Source organism: Doryrhamphus excisus, chromosome 18, assembly GCF_030265055.1.
Source record: "Doryrhamphus excisus isolate RoL2022-K1 chromosome 18, RoL_Dexc_1.0, whole genome shotgun sequence".
In the NCBI taxonomy this organism is placed as follows: Eukaryota; Metazoa; Chordata; class Actinopteri; order Syngnathiformes; family Syngnathidae; genus Doryrhamphus; species Doryrhamphus excisus.
This window is the reverse complement of record NC_080483.1, coordinates 10,687,205-10,710,552: the sequence shown is the minus strand read 5'-3', so window position 1 is coordinate 10,710,552 and position 23,348 is coordinate 10,687,205. Positions and strand designations below refer to the sequence as shown.

General features: G+C 40.1%; 1 long non-coding RNA gene across 1 annotated transcript; it reads right to left on the bottom strand.

Moving 5' to 3' along the window:
- Positions 1 to 758: 758 nt before the first annotated feature.
- Positions 759 to 21,517, bottom strand: LOC131106564 (uncharacterized). Its single transcript, XR_009120093.1, has 4 exons — positions 21,284 to 21,517; positions 4,514 to 4,677; positions 2,538 to 2,660; positions 759 to 1,210 (listed from the first exon to the last, which is right to left on the bottom strand). It is a non-coding gene; the product is annotated as an uncharacterized LOC131106564 (long non-coding RNA).
- Between the last annotated feature and the right edge of the window lie 1,831 nt (positions 21,518 to 23,348).

Sequence of the window (23,348 nt, the reverse complement as noted above, 5' to 3'; positions counted from 1 at the left end):
AAACTAAATTAATAGGGACGTTGCAGTCTGAAGCAGAGGTACGTGTTTTGAATGACTGGTCTGGCAGTGAATGAAAATGCTTTGATAATCACAATGCTGTTTTCATTGGCTATTTAGCTACTAGGGTTATGAACGATAAACCAATGCAACCAGCTATCCAATTTGACAAGCGAGAGATATGGCTCCATGGGTAGCAGCCCCCTGGATCAATAAGAATCAGCCATAAATCCTTAGATTAATCGATTGTAAAAACATGCACTGGGTATCGTAAGACTAGCAACCGGATGACATTGAGTCTCTTAACGCCAGAGCCTGAGGTGCCAGTGACTGTCAACTGTTGTGTCGTAGCTGACCATAACTGAAGACATGAATGAATGTAAATAAGAGCAGAATGTACAAAACATTCATTCATTTTCTACCGCCTTTTCCGAGGGTCGCGGGGGTGCTGGAGCCTATCCCAGCTGTCCTCGGGCGAGAGGCGGGGTACACCCTGGACCGGTCGCCAGCCAATCACATGCCACATATATAGACAAACAACCATTCACACTCACATTCATACACATTCATACCTATGGACAATTTGGAGTCGCCAATTAACCTAGCATGTTTTTGGAATGTGGGAGGAAACCGGAGTACCCGTAGAAAACCCACACATACACGGGGAGAACATGCAAACTCCACACAGAGATAGCCGAGGGTGGAATTGAACCCTGGTCTCCTAGCTGTGAGGTCTGCGCGCTAACCACTCGACCGCCGTGCCGCCTTGTACAAAACATATGCACAAAAAACTTTAACTGCAACACAGACAGATGTCCACAAAGAAAATGAGCCCCCAGAATAGAATACATTTATTATAGTGTTATTCTTTGAGATCATTTTTCAAATGAAGTAAGCAGCGGCTTCTGCGGATGTGATAGTGACTGCGGTGTAAAGTGGGTGAAAGATTAATTAGGCAAAACTATATTACCAAGGCAGGAATTAATGTGAGAGGAAGTAGTGCTATGATGAATGGATATTTTAAACATGCAAAAAAAAGTTGTGCATGGGGTGGGGGGTGCACACAAGGCCTCCGTGCAGTGACAAAACTAGTCAGCAAATCCCAGCGTGAGCGTCCTCGTGTTCCCTCCAGAGTTAGTCCTTCTTCATTTATTTGCAGCTGTCTGCAGGCCTTTAGTAAACAACGCGGCTGGTGCCACAGTCAGGGTTTCACCTAATGATAATGAAAGGCACGATTAGATTGGTCAATCTCTTTCTATAGTGTGGAAGTACATCACAAAACCATTCTATCTTGCTGAGACAGCCTGAGAGCCATGGTCATCTCAATTGATGGAAGTAATGCTCTGCATTGTGAATGCCAGTGGGAAAATACTTCGTAACTGGCCTTGAGGGAGATAATAGGAATTTTTATACAAAGTAATTTGAGCTTTTTACAAGGACTTTTTCAAATTTAGTGTTGTTTTGCCAGAAGGACAGCGCTAAAGTGGGGGTACGTATCTTCAAAGATTTGTAGATGGAAAAGCATTCATCCATACGACAATTCAGGGACCCAATTTGTTATCTGGTTGTGATTTAAAAAAATATATATTCAGAAAAAAAAACAATTTCTTGTATTTGGTAATAACAGTTAAATATCCACATTGACCAGAACGTCCATATTGACTGCCCACCCCCAATAGCAACAATAATTGTTTGATCCTCTACGACCTTTACAGTGCTTCATAGCTGCACTGTGTGCTGTCAATTGACAGTTGCGACAGAGCAGCGTGAAACAACGCCACTCGTGCCTAGCAAAATAATGTCTGGGAGTGAAAAAAGAAACGCGAGAAAGGTGAGAGAAGAGACGCAATCGATAAGGGTGTCAATATGTGACCTGTTTTTATTTTTATTTTTTTTTGTAGCCGAACCAGACTGTGTCATGGTAATCAACCTCTTAATGAACTGGGTCAAAAGCTACTTAGCTGACGGGAAGCAATATGTAAAGGTAGGAGAACACACAAGTTTAAATATTACATGTGGAGTACCCCAGGGGTCAATGCCTCGACCAAAACTGTTCAACTCTGTTGTGTTCAAATAAAATTAAATCATTATCAATACATTACCAAATAAACTAGCATAACGTTAACATGTTGTGTTAGCCTCCATATCATTGCATTTAATCAGCAAGGGTAAATATTTAGCATATATTATTGAATCAGTTGTCCCTTACCCATTTACCATGTTCAAAAACAAATGAGTCATCAGCAGCCCTGTCTTTCCATAAATGTATCTTTTCCTGTCCCAGTGAAAAAAGTGAGTCACTGGGAAAGCAAGCTGATTTTTTTTTTTTTCATGGTACCCGGAATTTCTGGCGGCGCCACTGTATTCATCTCATTCACCTTGAAGGTTCTATCTCTTCTTCAGAAAATGCAAGGTCCAAACACATACTGCATTTGCTTCATAGCCCATGGCTGCCAGGATTCTGCTTATATAAATGGTCCCTATACTTCTATTATACATCCAATATGAAATGGACATTGTAGACATTTTTATTTTTATACCAGGCACGCTATTGGATCCTTGGAATAGAGTCTTGCCTTTGCATGCATTGAGGAATAGACTGCAGATTGTTCAAACAGATGAAATGGATGGAGGGAATACTACTCCATTCAGTTATTCACAATCTGGAAAAAAAAAACAAATTGAAATGATGTAATATTTGTTCTGCTAGAGTCTGCGGATGACAGATGTAAAGGAGCAAGTCTTGTGGGGCTAGTTGTATGGGGGAGGGGGGGTACTCTGTGATCCATGTGATTTATACAACGGTTTGCCTCCCATGTAGAATAGTGCATAATTTAAACAGAAATACAGAATATTCGTCTTTGGGATGTATTTATATTTCTGACCAGACATTGGTATATGGTTGTTAAGGCATATGTATGAATAAATATTGGGAATGATAACAGACTAAAGTCAGCAGAACGTCTTCTTTAGGATTGTCTCATACGCCAAGTTCTTAACAGCTGTTTAAAAAGACTGACCATTATGACAGGGAGCCATTCAGGCTGTTTTAATCATGTAAGAAGCAATATGAGGACCTTTTTTTATTGGGCATAAACCTTTCTAACCCTTCTACTCAAGCAAAGTGGAATCTTTTGGACAAAGTAGCTTAGTTAGCTCACATGTGCTACGCTCTTTGGTGGTCCATCGTTATAACCAATGACGCAAGAGTTGTTCCCGGAACAACCCTGTCTCGCTCACACCAACTACTCTAATGTCCTCCTTCACTGCATCCATAAACCTCCTCTTTGGTCTTCCTCTACGCCTCCTACGTGGCAGCTCTAAATGCAGCATCCTTCTACCAATATATTCACTATCTTTTTTCTGGACATGTCCCATCCATCTCAGTCTGGTGTCTCTGACTTTATCTCCAAGGCCTCTAACATGTAATGTCCCTCTGATGTACTAGTTCCTGATCCTATCCATCCTGGTCACTCCCAATGAGAACCTCAGCATCCTCAGCTACCCTTAGTTCTATGTCCTGTCTTTTACTCAGTGCCACTGTCTCAAGACCAAACAACATGGCTGGTCTCACCACCTTTCTTTTCATTTTAGCTGAAACTCTTACGGCTTCGAAGGAATAAACAACATAAAAACATTATTATACATGGTTTGTATTTATTATGATTATGAAGAAATATTAATTATATCACCATGTTGTTACATTACCTTATCACTTTTCTATGTCTTAAAAAAACAATCACATAAAGAATACAGGACGTGAATAAATGTACTGCAACAGATAGTGGGGTAGTATTAAATAAGCTTTGCTTCTTCCTACTCCTTTTCCTTTTGTGAAACTGTGAATCGATGTATGTGATGTACAGGCATTCTGTTGTCACTTATATGCATGTTCAAATAAAAATAAACCATTAGCATTGTCATACTTTAGCAAGTGTGAAAAAATATTTTTCTTTACTTTCCTCATGCTGCAGTTCCTCCCTTCTTCTGGCAGGGGAGACCTTACTCACACGTTTGTGGTTGGACAAGCTATATGAAGGTTTTGTTAGTCCCAAGCTTGGAGTCTAAGCTGGTGTAATTCAAGTTGACGCTGAAGTGAAATGAACTGATGAAGTTCTTCCTCTGCAAGTTTAACAGCTATGTGTGCGTTTCAAAAGCACATACTGCAGTGCCGTGCACCGTTCTAAAGGGTAACCATATTGCTCTGTCAAAAATGATCAAAGCCTGAGTTTGGAAACCCGGCAAGACAATACCACCCAAGCTGCTCCCTTTCCAAACAAAGGTGGCATTTTGTCCTGGAGGAATTGTCCACAGGAATAAAAAAAGTAGGCTGTACAGGCAGAAAAAACAAGAGAATTGATACAAATAGTTGGGTAAAATAGTCTGCATTCCTGTGAGACAAAATGAAATGTTCTCCAAATAGAGAAGGTGTAAGACGGGGGAGTCTAAGTGAAAAGAATATTTAAACAAAAATCCCCCTGTTAAACTCACCTTTGCCAATCTAAAGTTTGTTTACCTCGCTGTTTGTGCACGTCAAAGTATTCCGAAGCTGCGGCCGTGACAGACAGTTGTGAAGTGAAGCGGTAAAAGAGGACCTTATTGATCATTCCTGTCGACGCTCGGTGACTACTGAGCTGAAGAAATCCAATGTGTAGAGGATGAGTGAGTCTTGACTGAGCACTGCAGGTCATAGAGCAACAACAGTTCAATTTCTTGAGATAGAAGATATTTCCTCATGGTGCCTCGCATGAAAATAAAAACACTGGTTGGCTGGTGCTTGTCGAGACAAGTTGAATGAGTCACTCTCAACGCTGAGAACGGTTTAACGTCAAAAGTCCCTTGTGCATTCACTATAAATTCATATCTTATAGGCTGGAGATATGAAAAAATAATTATAAAGTCACATTCCTTTCACGAATTGTTTATTTTGTTCTATTGATGTTTGTGCCACATGTAAATGTACAGCTTTTGAAATTGCATTTTTACTTATTTATGACTGTATTAGCACTAAACCTTTTGTAAAGACAAAATTATACAAAATATTGCAGTTTTTTAATAACTTATATTGCATATTTCAGTATTTGTCTTATTTTGCACATTCATTCATTAATTAATTTTCTACTGCTTATTCTCACAGGGGGTGCTGGAGCCTATCCCAGCTGTCTTCGAGCAAGAGGCGGGGTACGCCCTGGACTGGTCGCCAGCCAATCACAGGGCACATATAGACAAACAACCATTCACACTCACATTCATACCTATGGACAATTTGGAGTTGCCAATTAACCTAGCATGTTTTTGGAATGTGGGAGGAAACCGGAGTACCCGGAGAAAACCCGGACCAGAAAACAAGTTAATATGAGCTAGCTTTTTATGGAAGGAAAACCGACGCATGCAGGGGGGGGGGCATTCAAACTCCACACAGAGATGGCCGAGGGTGGAATTGAACCCTGAATTCCTAGCTGTGAGGTCTGCATGCTAACCACTTGACCACTGTGCAGCAAGAAATATAACGTGGTCATTCATTATCATGAAATGTGAGCTGACATCAGTTTGAGGGAAGCTCTGTATGCTGCCAATATCGGTATTGATTGATGTCGGTATGCAGGTGAGTAAAAGTAAAAAAAAAAAAAAAAAAATGATCCGAAGCTGCTATGATTCTAATCAATCATTTTCGTGTGATCAAATTCCAGACATTCTTGCTTCGGCTTGGAACTTCAAGTTGGAAACCTCTTGAATACATCATACAAACCACTGGAGTAAAAGCGGTGCAAGATTTTATATTTGGGAAAAACATGAAAAAGGTCATGAATCTTTTAATTAAATCTGACTGACGAGTCCATCCATGAGGGTTTAAAGTTTTTGCCCACTTTGGTTTAGAAAGTAGTCTTTTCTTATTAGCTCAGAATAATAGTCTCAAGACAGACAGATGCCAGCTGATGAATTGTCACGATTTGTATACTACATACTTACTTTTTTGGCGCTTTATGTTTGGTTTTAGCCGTGGTGTATTCAAGTCAGTGTCATTTTAAGTGTAAGTCACGGTTTATTTTAAGGACACAATCTGTCATCTGATGTTTGTCGAAGTTAGAAACATACTGTTGCCAAAAGCAACCTTGCGACCATTGCACTTGTCAAAAATGTGACAGAGCAGATACTGACTGACAGACACCGCTGCTTACTGCTGTTTATCTCAATGCCCTTGTGACTTTCTTATGGCTACCAAGGAGTCTTTATACTGTGCACATCAGTAATGCTTATTTGAAATCAAATCTATGTTAATTAATACATATTTTCTCTCTCTTTTGCTCTCTCTACAGTATATGTATACATAGTATATATAGTTAATTGAGTATCAAAGTTGAACAGCTCCCTTCCATTATTAGGTACACCTGCACAATCAAATGAAATCCAATACAAAATTTGATTGCAAGAATTGCATTATTGCATTATTATTCTGTTTTCATTAGGAACATGAAATCCCTTATCTTAGTTATGCAATTCGGTTTTGTCATTCAATAATTACAAAAAAATGTGCCAACACCCACACAGATTCATGTACAAGCGACACTCCAGCTGGCATAGAGGTAAAGGAATTCTGCTCTTTTGTAAGCCTGTTGATCAGAGCTTTGGTTTGATCTAAAATGTACAACTTGCCTGTATTTTAAGTTAGCAGCAGGGTGATACTTCCTGGCGCTGTGTTGTGTCGAACTGGATATATTTAGTAAAATTAGATGCAAGTTTGAAAAATCACTCCTCTCTTTCACAAGTATCCAAGGCACACGTCGATGCTACTATTGATTTTTTTTGGTTATTGTGAGTAGATCTTCTTTGCATGATCCTTTCATTGTGTCGACTTTGATTGGGAATTCATTGCTTCACCAAACAGGCTGCATGGCAGTTGAGTGGTTAGCACGCAGACCTTACAGCTAGGAGACAAGGGTTCAAATCCACTCTCGGCCATCTCTGTGTGGAGTTTGCATGTTCTCCCCGTGCATGTGTGTTTTTTTCTCCAGGTCCTCATTCCAAAAAAACATGCTAGGTTAATTGGCGACTCCAAATTGTCCATAGGTATGAATGTGAGTGTGAATGGTTGTTTGTCTATATGTGCCCTATGATTGGCTGGCGACCAGTCCTGGGTGTACCCCGCCTCTCGCCCAAAGACAGCTGGGATAGGCTCCAGCACCCCCGCGACCCTCGTGAGGATAAGCGGTAGAAAATGAATGAATGAGCAAAATAAGACAAATACTGAAATATGCAATATAAGTTATTAAAAAAACGCAATATTTTGTATACATTTTGTCTCTACAAAAAGTTTAGTGCAATTTGAAAAGCTGCACATTTACATGTGGCACAAACATCAATAAAACAAAATAAACAATTAGTGAATGGAATGTGACTTAATTTATCATGATCTTGATTTATCATCTATTTTTTTAGCACAAAAAAGATATTCACACATATCAGCTTTTATCGCGGACCCCACTACTAACTGTAGGTGTTTGTTTCATATTAATTTGGTCCATTTATGGTTGTTTATTCCATTAATTGAAACAACATGATTCAGATTGATGAAGAAAATAATCATAATTGTAATTGTGTGTACAAATATTGTCGTACTGAAGCTATTCAACAAGCAGATTTTTTATGATTTTTAACATTTTTGGTGTTTGTACACTGTGATTGGCTGGTGACCAGTCCAGTGTGTACCCCGCCTCTCGCCCGAAGACCGCTGGGATAGGCTCCAGCACCCCTGTGACCCTTGTGAGGAAAAGCGGTAGAAAATGAATGAATGAATGAATGAATGCTCAGTCAGTGTTATTGTCAAAACAGAGAAAGAAAAAGCAATAATTCGCACATCGGCCTTTCCTATTTCCTACCATAATCACAGTAAACCTAAGGTCTGCGTATGCTTTTACATATTGCCTGGTAATTTTTATGCCGGTTCTTGGAGGTTGGAGTTTTGTGTATCATTCATTGATGCTGAAAGTTTGCCACTCTTTGAAAAGCACTAAGAAGATAGAATTGTAAAGATTTGGCCTTCAACCTTTTAATTTCCTACTGAATACAAAACCAGTACATGATGTTTTTTTTTTTTACTTTTTGAATATTGCAACATTTTTGTGACCCCTGTGCTCCCTCCCCACTATCTCAGCCGTCCACATGTCTCCTCTTTGGTGACAATGTTTACAATGGAGACTGACCCTAATGTCTCTGAAAGAGAACATTGCATTAATGGAAGTGCTAATTGTCTTTGGCATTGGCAAAATCATCACAATCCAATGTCAGGGGTGCTTTGTCTGCTAAATCAAGAACCGGCTTTAAATAGTAAAGTAAAACTTTGATTAATTACAGCGGGTTAATATCGCTATAAGGGAAGGGGTGGTGAGCGGGGAACGGCTGCCTGCTCTCCGAGGGGGCCATCCATTTGGCTTCAAAAGGAAGCTTTAAATTTGAAAGGGTTTTTTTTGTGCCTTTATAGCTGTAGAAATGTGTGTCCTCGTGTAGAGGAGTGTCTGATATCACCCTTCCGTTGTCGCTTCCTCTAAAGTGTCGACGCCGAGGACGACATAATGACTCTTGTGTCCGCCCTTCTACTGATTATGTCAATCTGCTACTCGACACATGATTCTACAGAGAGGTGATGAACAAAATGCCCTCCTCCGATTTTTAAACACTGAACACCACAATATCGCCATAATGAGTTAAATGTCACTCTGCAATTGAATTGAATCTGTTGGTGAAAGGGCGGACAGGCTTTCTTTCATGATAGGAGGGGCTTGGTTTTAATGCAAACATTGGCCGCTGCTGATCTTAACTGCTGGAGCCAAGTTTTAATGGCCCATAAAATGTAGTCGCTAATTGATGCAGTGTAAAGGGTACGGAGCGCCGGCTGCGAAGGGGAACTTCTCATTTGTGCAATCATCTCTTGCAAGGAGGCTATTTTACACGATTAAATGTTGTGTCATGCGCTCTCGTTCCCATCTCGCCACAGTAATGAATTACTCGTGCAATAAAAGGCATCTGCTAACTGTATTTACCAAGTACTTATAATGTGTCGATTTATGTGAGATTAGCCTGTAGCGCAATCACTACGCAAATGCCTCAATAGCAACTGTTGTTGACTGCTTTTGGCCATATGGAGAAGACTGGCATACTGCTTAACTACCATATACACATTAACCACCCACCCATGTACACTTAACACTGGTGTTCCGCAAGGTTCCCTGAGGTTCCGGTTTTCATTATTTACTGCAGATTAGGGATGATTTGCATTCATATCATACTTATATGTACATATTTTAAGTCTGGAATTTACATGGATTAATCGGATGTTGCTATATGTATTGTTATTTCCCTATACGTATGTGTACTGTGTATGTGTGTAAGTGATCATTTAGGCTTTATTCTTTAATTATTTTGAAGCTAGTGATTCATGTAAATATGGCAAATCATTTGTCAGCTTTGTTGACTGTATTTTACTCAAAAGCACCGTGTTCAGTACTACATACAGTTTTCCAACTGACTTATCACTAGCCAAATCAGGACGTAAAAAAAAAAAAAAAAATCTGTGACTGATGCACGATCGTGCCCACTGTTTTGTGAAGTGTATAATTTACATTACAAGATTTAAAGTTGCATACTGCAACATATTGAGAGGGGTGTAATATTTAAGTACCCTTTTGTCAGCCATACATGCAAAATGCTTGATGCCACTTTTGTGCTACTGTGCAAATGTACCAGTAAATGCAGGTTACTATTACCACTGTCTGTGTACTGCTAACTGAAAATTAACAACATTTTTATTGTGTAGGTACCATGTCCATTTTAGGATGACTTAACGGAATAAGGCAAAGGCACATTTCAAGGAATTGTTGCGCACCACGCATGTTATGGAACAACTTTACCAAGCAGAGCCATTTTCAACGTCCCAATTGCATGTGAATGAGGCACCGCTGATCTTCTCTGTGTCTCTGGACAGGCGGTCACTGTGTGTGACTGGCTAATTACAGAGCTTGAAGAGTGAATACATAATGAGCATTTTCTTTAAACCCGAATACGGATAATTACGAGATGTACTCGTTTCATACTCGTACCCGGCAAAAATCCATTATCCGTAACGGAAACTAATTTTTAACTAGTATCCGGCTCATCCTTACAGCAAATCTACTTCAAATGTTCTATATTCTACAGCAATGTCCACATCCTATTCCTAGAATACAATGTGATGAATCATGGCCACATTAGCTGAGGTGGAAGCTCAAATCTTTCCTCAGAGAGGAAATCAAAAAATTGCAGTCATGTTGTTATGATAGGCTATGCACTCAATCATAGCCAATGTCCGTTTCTAAACTTTGTCAAATCTCAATCATTGGCTGACTGAACTAGCGTGCGTGTGCATGTTAAATTGGGCAGAGCTTTTATACTGAAAAGCGAAAATAGAACAGGCTATAATGCTTGCACTACTTTCGAATGTTGGCACCCTTGAGGCCAAATTACTTTTATTCTATGTCAAGGCCAGAGCCCCATTAATTTTTAATACTATGTGACATAACACGATTGAAGTAGATGGTGTCATAAGTCAGTTCATTTCTATACAGCTTCTTGTCATTTGGGTCACGGTGGGCAGTCAATCGCAGGGCACATGCTGGATCTACAAACAATCATTAAAACTCAAAGTCATACCTACGGAACATTTACAGTCTCCAACTAACCTAACATGCATGTTTTTTAAACTTGTTTTCCACCGTTTGGCCACCAATTTTTTAAAATTTTTTAAAATCAGTTTTATTATGAAGACACAAATTCATTTTTTAATGATATAGCAAAATTAATCACTTCTCATTTCCACAGAAAACATCTGTACTGTACTTCTTGCAGTGGTGTTCACACATCATCCATTTTCAGAAGCTACTCAGGTCAGTAGATATGAATTTGAAAGAGATTACAACAGGACATTTTTGCTTTCAACTGACTTTGGGAGTTGGGTATATGAGCGTGTCACAAAGAAGACAGTACACATGAATTATTGTGGTTTACACGCTGGCAGGCATTGCCAAACTGTAGATCACGGCAGGCTGACATCAAGTCATGACGCTGCCTTCGGGCTTTGACAGTTTAGTCGGATGACAAACGAGGTCTTGTGTAAATTTGTGTATCCGCCAAATGAAGTTTTTTTTTCTCAAAGTAGATATTTGACATTGTTACTTGCTGTATGTATCTCCGGATAAACATCCTTATGTGAATGGCTGGGAAGGAGAATTAAAGCCTATGAATACATGTACTTCTTTAATGGTTTAGCAAAGGTTTGCAGAAATTAGGTTGACCTCAAGTCGAATCCAGGAAGGATTGCTTATTTATAAATGTAATATTTTCATGATTACAGCATAAAAATAACCTCTTTAGGATCCTTCTGAATATTTTTTTTTACATTATTAGATACCTCAAGACACAAAACCCAGGAGATTAGTTGCTACTGTGGAATCAACTAATGGGGATTAATTTTAAACAAAAACAGCTAGTGATCAGTGTAGAATACTACATATCACAATGTCATTGAATGTGTCTTCTGAATGCATTATACAGTTTTTGCATTTAAATTTCTTTAGCCACTTGGAAATTTGCTCATATATGCAATTTTTCCATTCTCTAAAAATAGGCCATATTCATCATAAAATTGATTAATTCATACATCTGTAAAACCGTGGTAGTGGGAAGTGAAGCAACACGTGTCTACAAGGTAAACAACAAGGTACTACTCTTCTGATGGCAATGCGTGAAAGAAAACTCAAACGGCGAGGTCAACATCAACGATAAAGAACATGTGAAAGGATCTGCTCCTGTGAAATGGACAGTGATAAGCAGCTTAGTGTTTCCAGTATCAGACTTTCTCACACCAATAAGCCTTGCTGTTACAAGCGGGCATGGTCGTGACACGTGAAACGTTTTGCAGGTTAAAAAAAAAAATAATTTTAATCAAGGCAATTGTCCTGCAGGAAACAAACCAACTCATCAACAACTAGCATCAAACAAAGGACAATCAGTCAAGGCACACACCTGAACCTAAATAGGAGAAAGGAAATTGCTAACAGGTGTGGAAGAAAGGAGGGCAGGATCTGAGACACAACAGGAAGTGAATGGGAAAATAAGAGCGTCTAAAGCGGGACTAAACTAGACAGGGAATAACGAAGGAAATGGAGACAAAATGAGGGCATAGAAACCGGAGACACAGGAAAAGGAGGAAAACATAAGGAGCTGTCATGAGGGGGTGCAGTCCAAATCGTGACACTTGCAACAATCCTTCCAATGTGCAAGCCAACCACAGGGATAAAAGTAAGGAGTTGTTCTCCTTTTTATTCATTCATTCATTCATTTTCTACCGCTTATCCTCACGGGGGGTGGGGTGGTGGTGCTGCAGCCTAACCCAGCTGTCTACGGGCGGCCAGCCAATCACAGGGCACATATAGACAAACAACCATTCACACTCACATTCATACCTATGGACAATTTGGAGTCGCCAATTAACCTAGCATGTTTTTGGAATGTGGGAGGAAACCGGAGTACCTGGAGAAAAAAATTGGTGGCCACAAGAGAATTGAACCCTGGTCTCCCAGCTGTGAGGTCTGCACACTAACCACTCGACCGCCGTGCTGCCACGTTATCCTTTTTATTTCTGTTTAATTTAATTATAATATTACAGCTGTTTCGTGTATGTACTTCTTGTATTCGGTTTATGCTGGAAATGACTTATGTGAAGTTCCAACTAACACTAGAAGTCAACGTACATCCTGTCGTGGGAATGTAATACGTACATAGACTCGGCACCTCCTGTACATGAATATCTATAGATGTATAAACATTTTGAAATTTGCAGAAAAAAACTGTACGTGGTATCAAGAGAGCATAACATACCCCATGCGAAGACAGCATTATTGTTGGATTTCCATAACTGTTAAGACAGGCTTTGTGTAGCAAGACAAAGTTTGATTGATTGCCTCCAAATTTATGTTGTCTCTGCAGCAGGAGTATTTGTTAGCGATGGCTCAGCTAACCTTCCTCTCTAAGCTGGGAGCAACAATAAAACACTTGTCAAGCAAGACACAAATAATGAGCTGGCCTCTGGAGCAGAAATCTCAGACAATGTAATTTGTGATTAGTTTGATGTTTTATTAACAAACGCTCACAACGTCTGGATCGTTTCTGCTTCATTGTGTTGGCATCTTAAGTGTAGGTTTTTTTCGATGTAATCCTTTTATTATATGCAATTACAAAAGCGGCTCAAACTAGGGCAGCAATGTAACTCATAAAGTAACATTCTACCCCAATGACCTGAGTGTTGACAACATAGATTGCGTATGAGAGATGCTATATTGTGTACAGTACTAAGGCTTTAGCTATTAAAAATGATGCTATACATCGTCTTCATGGCTGCAGTGCTTTGGGATTTGTGAGCACTGGATAACTGCGTGATGATGCATAGTGCTGAGGATACATAATGAAAACCTAAGCTCATTTCATATTGGTTTTCTCCTGACGCACTACCGCAAATATTTTGTCTTTTTCCTCCTCTGTACAAGCCCAGTGGGAACTGAAATACTTAAAGCGGGAGAGGCCGGCGGCAATGGAATGGTTTTTTTGCAACGTGCCGAATGTGTAACTTTGTGCTGTGTAACATCACTTCTTACAGCAGCCGAGACAACCAAATATCAACTGAAATACGCAGAACAATAGCTCTGGGCAATAGCCTTGCTTGTGACCTGAATCGTTATTATTTTGCTATTCCACACACAGATCCACATCACCTCTTGATTAACAGCCTCCACATAATCACAACAGCTAATTGTGCGTCCTAATTTCAGACATTTTGGTGCATCTTCAAATCAAGTGCTTATCTTATGAATGCCAAGGCCATGTTTCTAAATGATTGAAGTATTGCACTGCATCGGAAGTTATACAGTGATGGCCCCCCTGGTAGAGGTTTTGTATTGTATAGTATAATTACTACGACTGGTCACAAGATTAAAACGTGACAACAGAAAAATGGGCATTAGGCCCGGGACGATGATAAACAAATTAATCAATCATACAAAACTGGCAGGAAGACAATTCATTCTATGCATTGGTTTCAGCACCTTGGTGCATTTGTTCCATAGAACAATGGCATGACTGAAGTGAGCCCTTTTGTCGTATTGTCGCTTTGTCTTAGTGGTTGAAAGCCGGGCAGGTAACATACACACAGCGCACATAAGAGCCTTGTGAGGAGCATTCATTCATTCATCGCCGGCCAATCACAGGGCACATATAGACAAACAACCATTCACACTCACATTCATAACTATGGACAATTTGGAGTCGCCAATTAACCTAGCATGTTTTTGGAATGTGGGAGGAAACCCACGCATGCACGGGGAGAACATGCAAACTCCACACAGAGATGGCCGAGGGTGGAATTGAACCCTGGTCTCCTAGCTCTACGCGCTAACCACTCGACCACCGTGCCGCCTCTTTGTGAGAAGCAATGCATGGTAATGTAGTAGAAATTCAATTAGTAGGTTGCAATATATTTTTATATGTTTATTATTTTACTTTTATTAATGTAATGTAATGTAATGTTAAGCTCTTGTCTTGTAGAATATTCTGTATATTTATATATCACAGCTTGCTCCAATAGATTGACCACCGATCAGTATCGGCCAGCATATGGTGATAAATGCCCATGTTGTCCTTCCCACTTTCACTCAAAACACAAGTAATCATGTCTCCTGTCTGTGGAAACAAACTGCTAACACACGAAACCCACACTATCCTGAACCCATTAATACAAATTATAACCAAATTTAAACGTAAAAATCATTAAAACCCTTTAATACGACATTTGAAGAACAACACTTGGAGTATGGTGACTTTTGGAGGCTCACAGCAGCTCATGTGAAACGACAGCCAAGTCATGTAGTTGACACTCACTCATATATGTGTGTGACAGTCAGACGGCTTAGCTAATAACCCGAAAAAATAATTGAATTCATCGGATGAGAGCATCCTTTCTCAGCGGCGGAAGTTCATCCGAGTCTCCTTAAAGAAAGCGTTTCATCCTCTGGAAGTTTCACGACTTGTCTTCAAAAAGTAAGTTAGATATTTTTTTTTGGTCGAAATTAAGTTGATTGATTAGGAATTGCCTATTTTTGGGGGCCCTGGCAGTCAAGGGACCTTGGAATTGTCCTGACTTCTCTCCTCTCATAAATAATCAATCAATTCATTTTCTATACTGATTAACCTCACTGGGGTCGCGGGCATGCTGGAGCCTATCACAGCTGTCTTCGGACAAAAGGCAGGGTACACCCTGGACTGGTCGCCAGCCAATCACAGGGCACATATAGACAAACAACCATTCACACTCACATTCATACCTATGGACAACTTGGAGTCACCAATTAACCTAGCATGTTTTTGGAATGTGGGAGGAAACCGGAATACTCGGAGAAAAACACGCATAGGGAGAACATGCAAACTCCACACAGAGATGCCCAAGCGGAGAATCAAACACAGGTCTTCCTGATTTCCTGACTGTGTGGCTTACATGCTAACCACTCGTCCATCGTGTGGCTCATCATAAATAAATTGATGTAAATTCTTGTAATACTCATGTGTATCAGGTACAGTAGCTTTCTTTGGGTTGATTCCCCAGTGAACACTCACTTCTTAAAGTTGGATGTTTTTACAACCAATCACGGAACAAGTAGAAGGCTTGTCATTGACAAAGAATGGTAAAACCACTAGTAATATTATAGAGTCTTGCTATACCAGCAATTTAGTCCAGTATACCTGTATACTGGTTTTAGACTGGATTTGGGTTCTAGGGTGGTTCTGCTTAAATACGACCTTCAATATGCTGGAACGAAGGGGCAATCTGGTGGTCTGTTTTGCAGCAAATGTTTGTCTCATAATACTACTTATTTATCCTCTGATGGAAGTACAAATAAATTAAGTACGCTCTGGTAATGAGAATGCTCACACTGATCAGTCACAATGTTAAGACCGGTGACAGTTTTACTGCCAAAACAGAGCCGCAATAACTCCTCTCCTCATGAGACTTTAATGCTCGATTTTTATTGCATGTTTAAAAGAGGGGTGTTAAATTATTTTAATAGTGCCTCTAATTTGCGGCGCTGTTGAACTGTAGAGGTTTGGGCTATATTTTGTGGCCATCATTCATGCACACAAAATGTCATTAACATTCTGTTTGGCCAACTTCATAAACTTGACAGTCTGAAACACAAGATGGAGGTTTATAGAACGTTGAGCGTGTCGGATTTATTACACATTGGCGTTTTAGAAGAAATCACTGTCCTGAGTGCTGAAAATGGCTGCTTTGAAAGAACCAGCTGATTTTTTAAATGTTTTGGGGGGTTTTTAGCACATAGCAAAGATGGCATCTACCAGTGGTTCTCAAAGTCATCCCACTGAGTACCAACCTCAATGGTATGTTGATTGACACAGGGGGTACGTGAATAAAAATGAAAACAATTAGCGCCTAAAAGTCAAAATTACGAGTGCACCCGAACAGCTCAAAGTACAAGGAGACTGCAGCAAGTTGTTCCTTGCTCTGTGTGCATCATAGGATCAAATAAGTAAGTCTGAATGATTACTTTAAACTTATATCTAATGTCAACATGCAAAATACACATTTTTCAGCTGGAATTACTATAAAATGAATGAACCAGTGGGTACATGGCCTCAGGTCAAATGTCTGAAGAGGTACGTGACTGTAAAAGGTTTGGGAACCACTATGATATACATCAATTTGGGAAGCCAAGTCATACTGAAAACAGAGACACATTTATGTAGGAGGACATGGAAGGGTACCAAATGGACTGCACTTACCCAAAGTGTTGCTGGTTTTGCATACTCCAGAAAACCACAAGGTTATAATACAGTAAGTACAGTAAATGCAGGAGAGTTCTCATCATTGTTGTTTGCTAGGGTGTTTCTCATTGCTGCTGTCCTTTTTGGACATGTATGCTCCAGATGGAGCCGAGTGGACTAGAGCTTTTTTACTGAGCAGATTCTGTATCAGTTGTTCCCCACATTGGTTTGGCTACTTTTTACAGATACGGACAGTTAACAAAACTAACAACAGCACATTCATACAATATTGTGATCTCAGATTCAGGCCAAACGCCTTCATTTATCTGCTAAAATAGTCTTTTGCAATGTGAGCCTTGGATAGCTATCCCACATGGAGAGAGAAATAAAAAATAACATTGGACTTCCAGTTTGATTCTGGTGTGTAGAGAAAAAGAAAAACAAGTTGCCTGATCTCTTTGATAAGTGCTCGATATACTCTCCCTTGGTGAAAGCCTATTCTTCCACCAGGGACCCCAAGTACCTCAGCGGATAGAGAAAGCCTCCTTTACATCTGCAAAGCTGTTTCCTTGTAGAAGGAAGGCGGGTGAAGGTCACCACATCTCCAACAGAGAGGGGGTTTTGGTGGTAAAGACTTTAAAAATGACTGAGAGTGGGTGAGAGGTTCTGTAATGTGGAGATCTACAGCAAAGAAACTTGCCAAAGTCGGCAACTTTGCATTCTTTGTTCTCCGGTTGCATGTGGGCCCCATTTTTTTTTTTTCCCATCGATTCACAAAAGACATTCAGCATATTTTACACGGTGACCCCGTTCTCGTCTCTTGTCGTCTTAATTGCCAACTGGATAGCTATGAGAAACATAGAAGGGTCAGTATGGGGTCACACGTGTAGGAGGCCTAGTATTACTACCACCACGGAGAGTCGGGTTCTGAAGTCATTTCCAAAGTGTTCAACTAAGAAAAAGTGAAGACCAGATCCTTGCACTTTGTAACTTTTGTTCCTAAATATGTTCTTACCTGTTATTTATAAGAACACAATGGAGTCGGTGGCCATCTTTATCACTGCTATTGTCTCCGGGTATATTATTCTGGCCTCCCCTTTAAGATTTTATTGTTTGTTTTTAAGGTGTTGAATGGGCTGGCCCCCCAAATACATCTCGGACCTCGGCCAGCTCCAACTTGTGGTGCCTAAGACGAGACTTAAGACCAGGGGGGATCGAGCCTTTTCTGTGGTTGGCCCCAAACTATGGAACCCTCTCCTGTCCCAAAGTAAAAAAAAAGGCCCCCAACATCGAAAGCTTTAAAACCCACTTTTATTCTCTGGCTTTTAACTCGGAGTGAGTTGTATGGTCCTGTGTCTTTTAGTTCTTTGTTTTTATTGTAATTGGTTTTATTTTTTATACTTTAATTGCTTTGTTTCTTGTTTTTAATATTTTAATATCTATTTTACTATTTTATTTCTTAAATGATCTTTTAGTTTTGGATTATTACTTTTTAATTTTACTAGTCTGTGCAGCACTTTGGAAACTCTGTTTTATAAAATGTGCTATATAAATAAAGTGGATTGGATTGGATTGGATTGGATATTAAGCATGAGTTTCATTGGACAGAGAATGAATGCAAATGGTTGTCCATTCTACTTTCAATTACCGATTTTCATCATTTAATTTTATTTTAGCGGTGAAGTTGGAACATGCCATTTTTGTGCAATCAAGGCTCCAAAACTGATGAAGTGTCGATAAGCCAACTGCTCCACAGTGAAAGTGAAAAAGTGCATGCAGCATTCACTGTATTGTTGGCATGGAGACACATTGTACTATACAAGACTAAAAAAAAAAAAAACACATAGTGAAGGAATAACAGTTTGCGAGTCACAAATAAGTGTATAGCCTACCGAGGCACCCTGTTGTACAGTGAATGAACAAATTACTTCAGTGACCAACTGATTGTACATTACATTTACAGAGCCACACGTCTGTTGAACAAACACATTTTTTTTTGCCATTTCTAGTCCACAACAAGACACTTTAATATCAGGCCAGGGTAGTTCAGTTGTATTTCGACACAAGCAATCAAACCCTACTTCAAAAGTGTGCTCTCCTCCTCCCAAGTTAATCATGTGCCTCTTGAAGGCGGAAAACGTTTGAGGAAGTTGAGATAAATAGCCAATTGCGAAACAGAATGGAGGGAGAAAACCCTCTTACACGTATAATGGTAGGTGTGTGTCGCAGGGCGACTTTTGCAGGAGAGGAATAACTGATGGGAATGTCATTTCCTCAATCGTTTTTAATTTTGTGTGCACCACATACAGTTATCTGGAAAAAGAGGAAAGGGAGTTTGGATTGCGCTCGTCCGTCACTACATCACAGTTCAAACATCACTTCCTCGGTCCATCGCTGTTTTTCAAACATTAATTAAATAATGAATGATCGCTGTTTTGTGCTAAACTACTGTCTAGTATTGCTCCAAAAATATGCATATTTAATTATAAAAATGGCAAAATGAACTAAAATTATTGAATTAAAAAGTTTCCTATTCCATTACTATGAAAATATTCATTCATTCATTTTCTACCACTTTTCCTCACGAGGGTTGCGGCCTTGCTGGAGCCTATCCCAGCTGTCTTCGGGTGAGAGGCGGGGTACACCCTGGACTGGTGGCCAGCCAATCACAGGGCACATATAGACAAACAACCATTCACACTCACATTCATACCTATGGACAATTTGGAGTCACCAATTAACCTAGCATGTTTTTGGAATGTGGGAGGAAACCGGAATACCCGGAGAAAACTCGGGTCTCCTAGCTGTGTGGCCTGTGCGCTAATCACTTGACTGCCGTGCAGCTGCACTGTGAAAATATGCCATATAAAAAAAAAAAAAATCCGACTTCAAGGAAATTTATTTTTCACGGTCAGTTGAATTTTTCATTCTAATGAGCATTTGTCGACTGTTTGTCTGTTTTGTTTTGTCTTTTGAAATAAAGTTGGACAGCATCAAAAGCAAGCTGTCTTTGATTAAAATACTATGAATAATAGCTGCAACATTTGTAATCTGACAACAACTTTATCAAAGGAGTTTGATACTGACAAATGAAACAAATGAAACTGACATGATTTGTCTCTAATGCAAAGTTATTGATCGTTGCGAGTGGAATCGCTCGTCTGTTTTGGACCAAGAAGAATTTGCTCCATGGCGCAGGTGTTTCTATGAGCGAGTGTGACATCTCCCCGGTTTTTTCACACTTCTCAGATGGAGTGACTAACAGCCGAGTGCCATTTGTGAGCAGGCGGACGGCCACAGATTTCCTGTCAAGCCTGGCAAGTCTAATTAGTGGAGCTGAGAAGGCTGGCTGAGAGAGAGCAACACTTGCCAGGGCTGCTACAGGGTCAGAGGTTCAATGACACATTCACCAAGACAGTGCATCACTAACTGTGTCGCACTCTCACATAGGCAACTCTAGGTTTTAATTTTTCTTGGCACGTTTAATGTTTCATTCATGCATCCGGCAGCCAAGAATGGATCACTTGCAGCACATAAACATGATTTTCCCACCTATTACAATAGTTTATTTACCTTATATAATTAATTTCCGTAAGTACCCAAATGATGATCAACACTGTTCTTAGTAATGACTACTGCTAACACAACCAGAAAGCTCATTTTTCAGTCTCTAGGTCTCTAGAGTCATGCAGGAGTTTGAACCCGAGGGACCATGCTCAGTCTGGGGTACATAATATGCCCCCCCCCCCAGCCAAGTGTTACTCAGCTGCCCCCCACCCCGCCCTCACCCTTTTCAACAAAGCGATATTCTTTAAAGGCTGCCACGGGCAAGGCCAGTTAGTGTATATTCAAGTGGACAGGCGAGCTGGCAGCCTAGAATGACCAATGACTCGCGCAGTGATCCGTTCACATTCAAAGACGCAAGAAAATGAGACACTGGCTGCTCTTGTCACATGGCTGTTTCTATCACTGCTACCACTGGTATTCCTTATTTATTGGTTTAGTCGGTCACTAGCCACGTTTACATGGACATGAATATTCCAATTCCATTTGGATTATTTGCTCAAACGGAAAGAATCTAACCCTTGTATACACCTCATTCCGAAAGAAAAGTGCCAATCCGAATGAATATATAATCGGATTCACAGGGGTGGAATATTCCTTTCCCCAATCCGATTGAGGTATCTTGTACCTGCTCAATCGGAAAGTTGTCAGGGTGCGTTCTTCTTCGTGGTGTTTTTCTTCTTATGTTGTTTATTGGCGGTTGGCAAGCAGTTTTCGTGTACATTACCGCCATCTGTGGAACAGAATCTAAACTCTTCTATACGCCATTCACAAGTCCAGTTATAGTAAAAAAAGAAAATATATATCTATATAAAAAATGTGCTGAGTTTAATTATAAAATATTAGCAAGATTGAATTTTACCTTTTCCTGTTCCCGGGTGCGTTCTTTCAGAGAATGCTGAGATATGACGTAACACGCAGCTCGAGACGTTCTTCGATTTAAAAAAAATGGAGGTGAGCAATCGGCACTGGACTGCTGCGGAAAGTTTGTTTTTGATTCAAACTAAATTTCAAGACTGGGCGAAGGAAAAACTGGCAATACGGAGTTATTCCAACAAGTGAAAGAAAAACTCGAGGAAGTCGGTATCACGTGATGTTGGTGTTTACGCTTTACTGCGTATGCCCCATTGACTATTCTGGTTGATTATAGCGGCGCATGTAGACATGTGATTGGAATATTCCTTTCCATGTATACCATTGCTTTCGGAAAGGTCATTCGGAAAGAGAAAAACTCCTCATGTAAATGTGGCTAATGTTGGAAAAATGTGTCATATTTGCACAATAATAATCACTACTAATCAATGTCATATTCTTCATCAGTGCCAAGATGTGATGGTATGTCCTTTGTGTAAGATATCATCCATAGGTCCTAGATAGTCTTCCCTTTATTTTAGGTTGCCCCCTCCCATTGCACATACATCCGATTTAGTAACATCACATTCTGTTGACGTTTCGACATTTCTATTTTGAAGCCGTCTGGGTTGTTTAGGTTGTATTGATTTGTTTCTTTGCAGGCAGGTTTTATTAAATAGTACCTCTTATTCTTTTCAAAAGAACTTGTCTCGTCTGTTTTGAAGCTGGCAGAAAATGTTCCCTGTTGAGCGTTGTTACACATCAATCCTGATTTTATTTTCACATCATCACATGTGTTTAATCCGTTGGGTTTTTTTTTTGCAGTATGTCTACTTCCAATCTATTCCAACTGCAATGAACTCAACTCAAAACAATATTAAACTCAATGGTGTAGAATCCAGCCAACGTAACGAATTTTTTTCTTGTCACACTTGACACAGTAATTTGCGCCCCATCAACCTCTAATATTGCCGTATGCATGTGTGTCTGTCTTTCTCATAGTTTGCCTCCAAGCAGGCAGGAAGATGGTTCGCTCTGTGCTTGTTTCCAAGCCCCTGGGCGCTGAAGTGAGCTCTCTTGTCAGTCATCCAGTCTTTGTCTCTGTGAGGCGAGGTGAGGCCGCTAGAATACTCACAGCCGATGAGTGTTACGTGGTGAGGAGCAATGCAAGGTAATGTAGTAGGAAGTGAGAAAGATGATTGCAAAGCCCAATGCCACAGCTTCTTTGTGGGAATATATTGCCTTCAAACCAAATGAGGTCGGAGAAGACATCAACATGGATGAGCCACAATGCCAAATTAGTTTGATAGCAGTGTAGTCGGGTGGCTAAATACCCGTAATGGTAAAGTGGCTACAATTGCGCCTCGTGGCACTGCCCTCTCAGGAAGTCGCTGGGTCTAAGGGGAAACAAGAGGGACAAAAAGGTCACCAAGGTAACACAAAATAGAGCAACACAACAGAACCAAACAAATTCATCATTCTCATCTTCTGTATCTGAATTGTGCTCAGCAATTTGGCCATCAAACATGCCGGGTTCCCTCTCTTCATTGTTGGAGTTAGTATCGTTGGCAGATGACTGTTGAGCAATGATGCTTTCGCCAAAGCTCGGACAACATTTAAAGCAGATAACTTAGCGGAGGGATTAAGCATATGTACATAAGTTAAGCGTACGTACTGTACGTATTACGTTGTGTTCTTTGATTGGTTTATGCGTACATATTACTTCCCTGTGTCAGTAGGAAAGTCAATCAAATGGAGCTCTTACCAAAGTAGCGCAGCGTTTATACAGACTTTCGAACTCTGTAGACACAGAAAGTGCACTGTCGATTTTTGACAAAATTAAAAGTTTTTAAATATTCCTTATAGTGCGTAAAATACGGTACTCAAGACAATGAAGTGGAGATTTTGACACTGTGATTGGTTGCTGTCCGGGAAACCGTACCACCATTACATTTCTCTCACCTAGGTACCTATTCCATCCTCCAACTAAAGGAGTCTAAGTGTGGTAAACGAGTTAATCATAAATATCTAATTAATTTAACGTATACAGCTATATGCTGCACCTGAAATAGGCT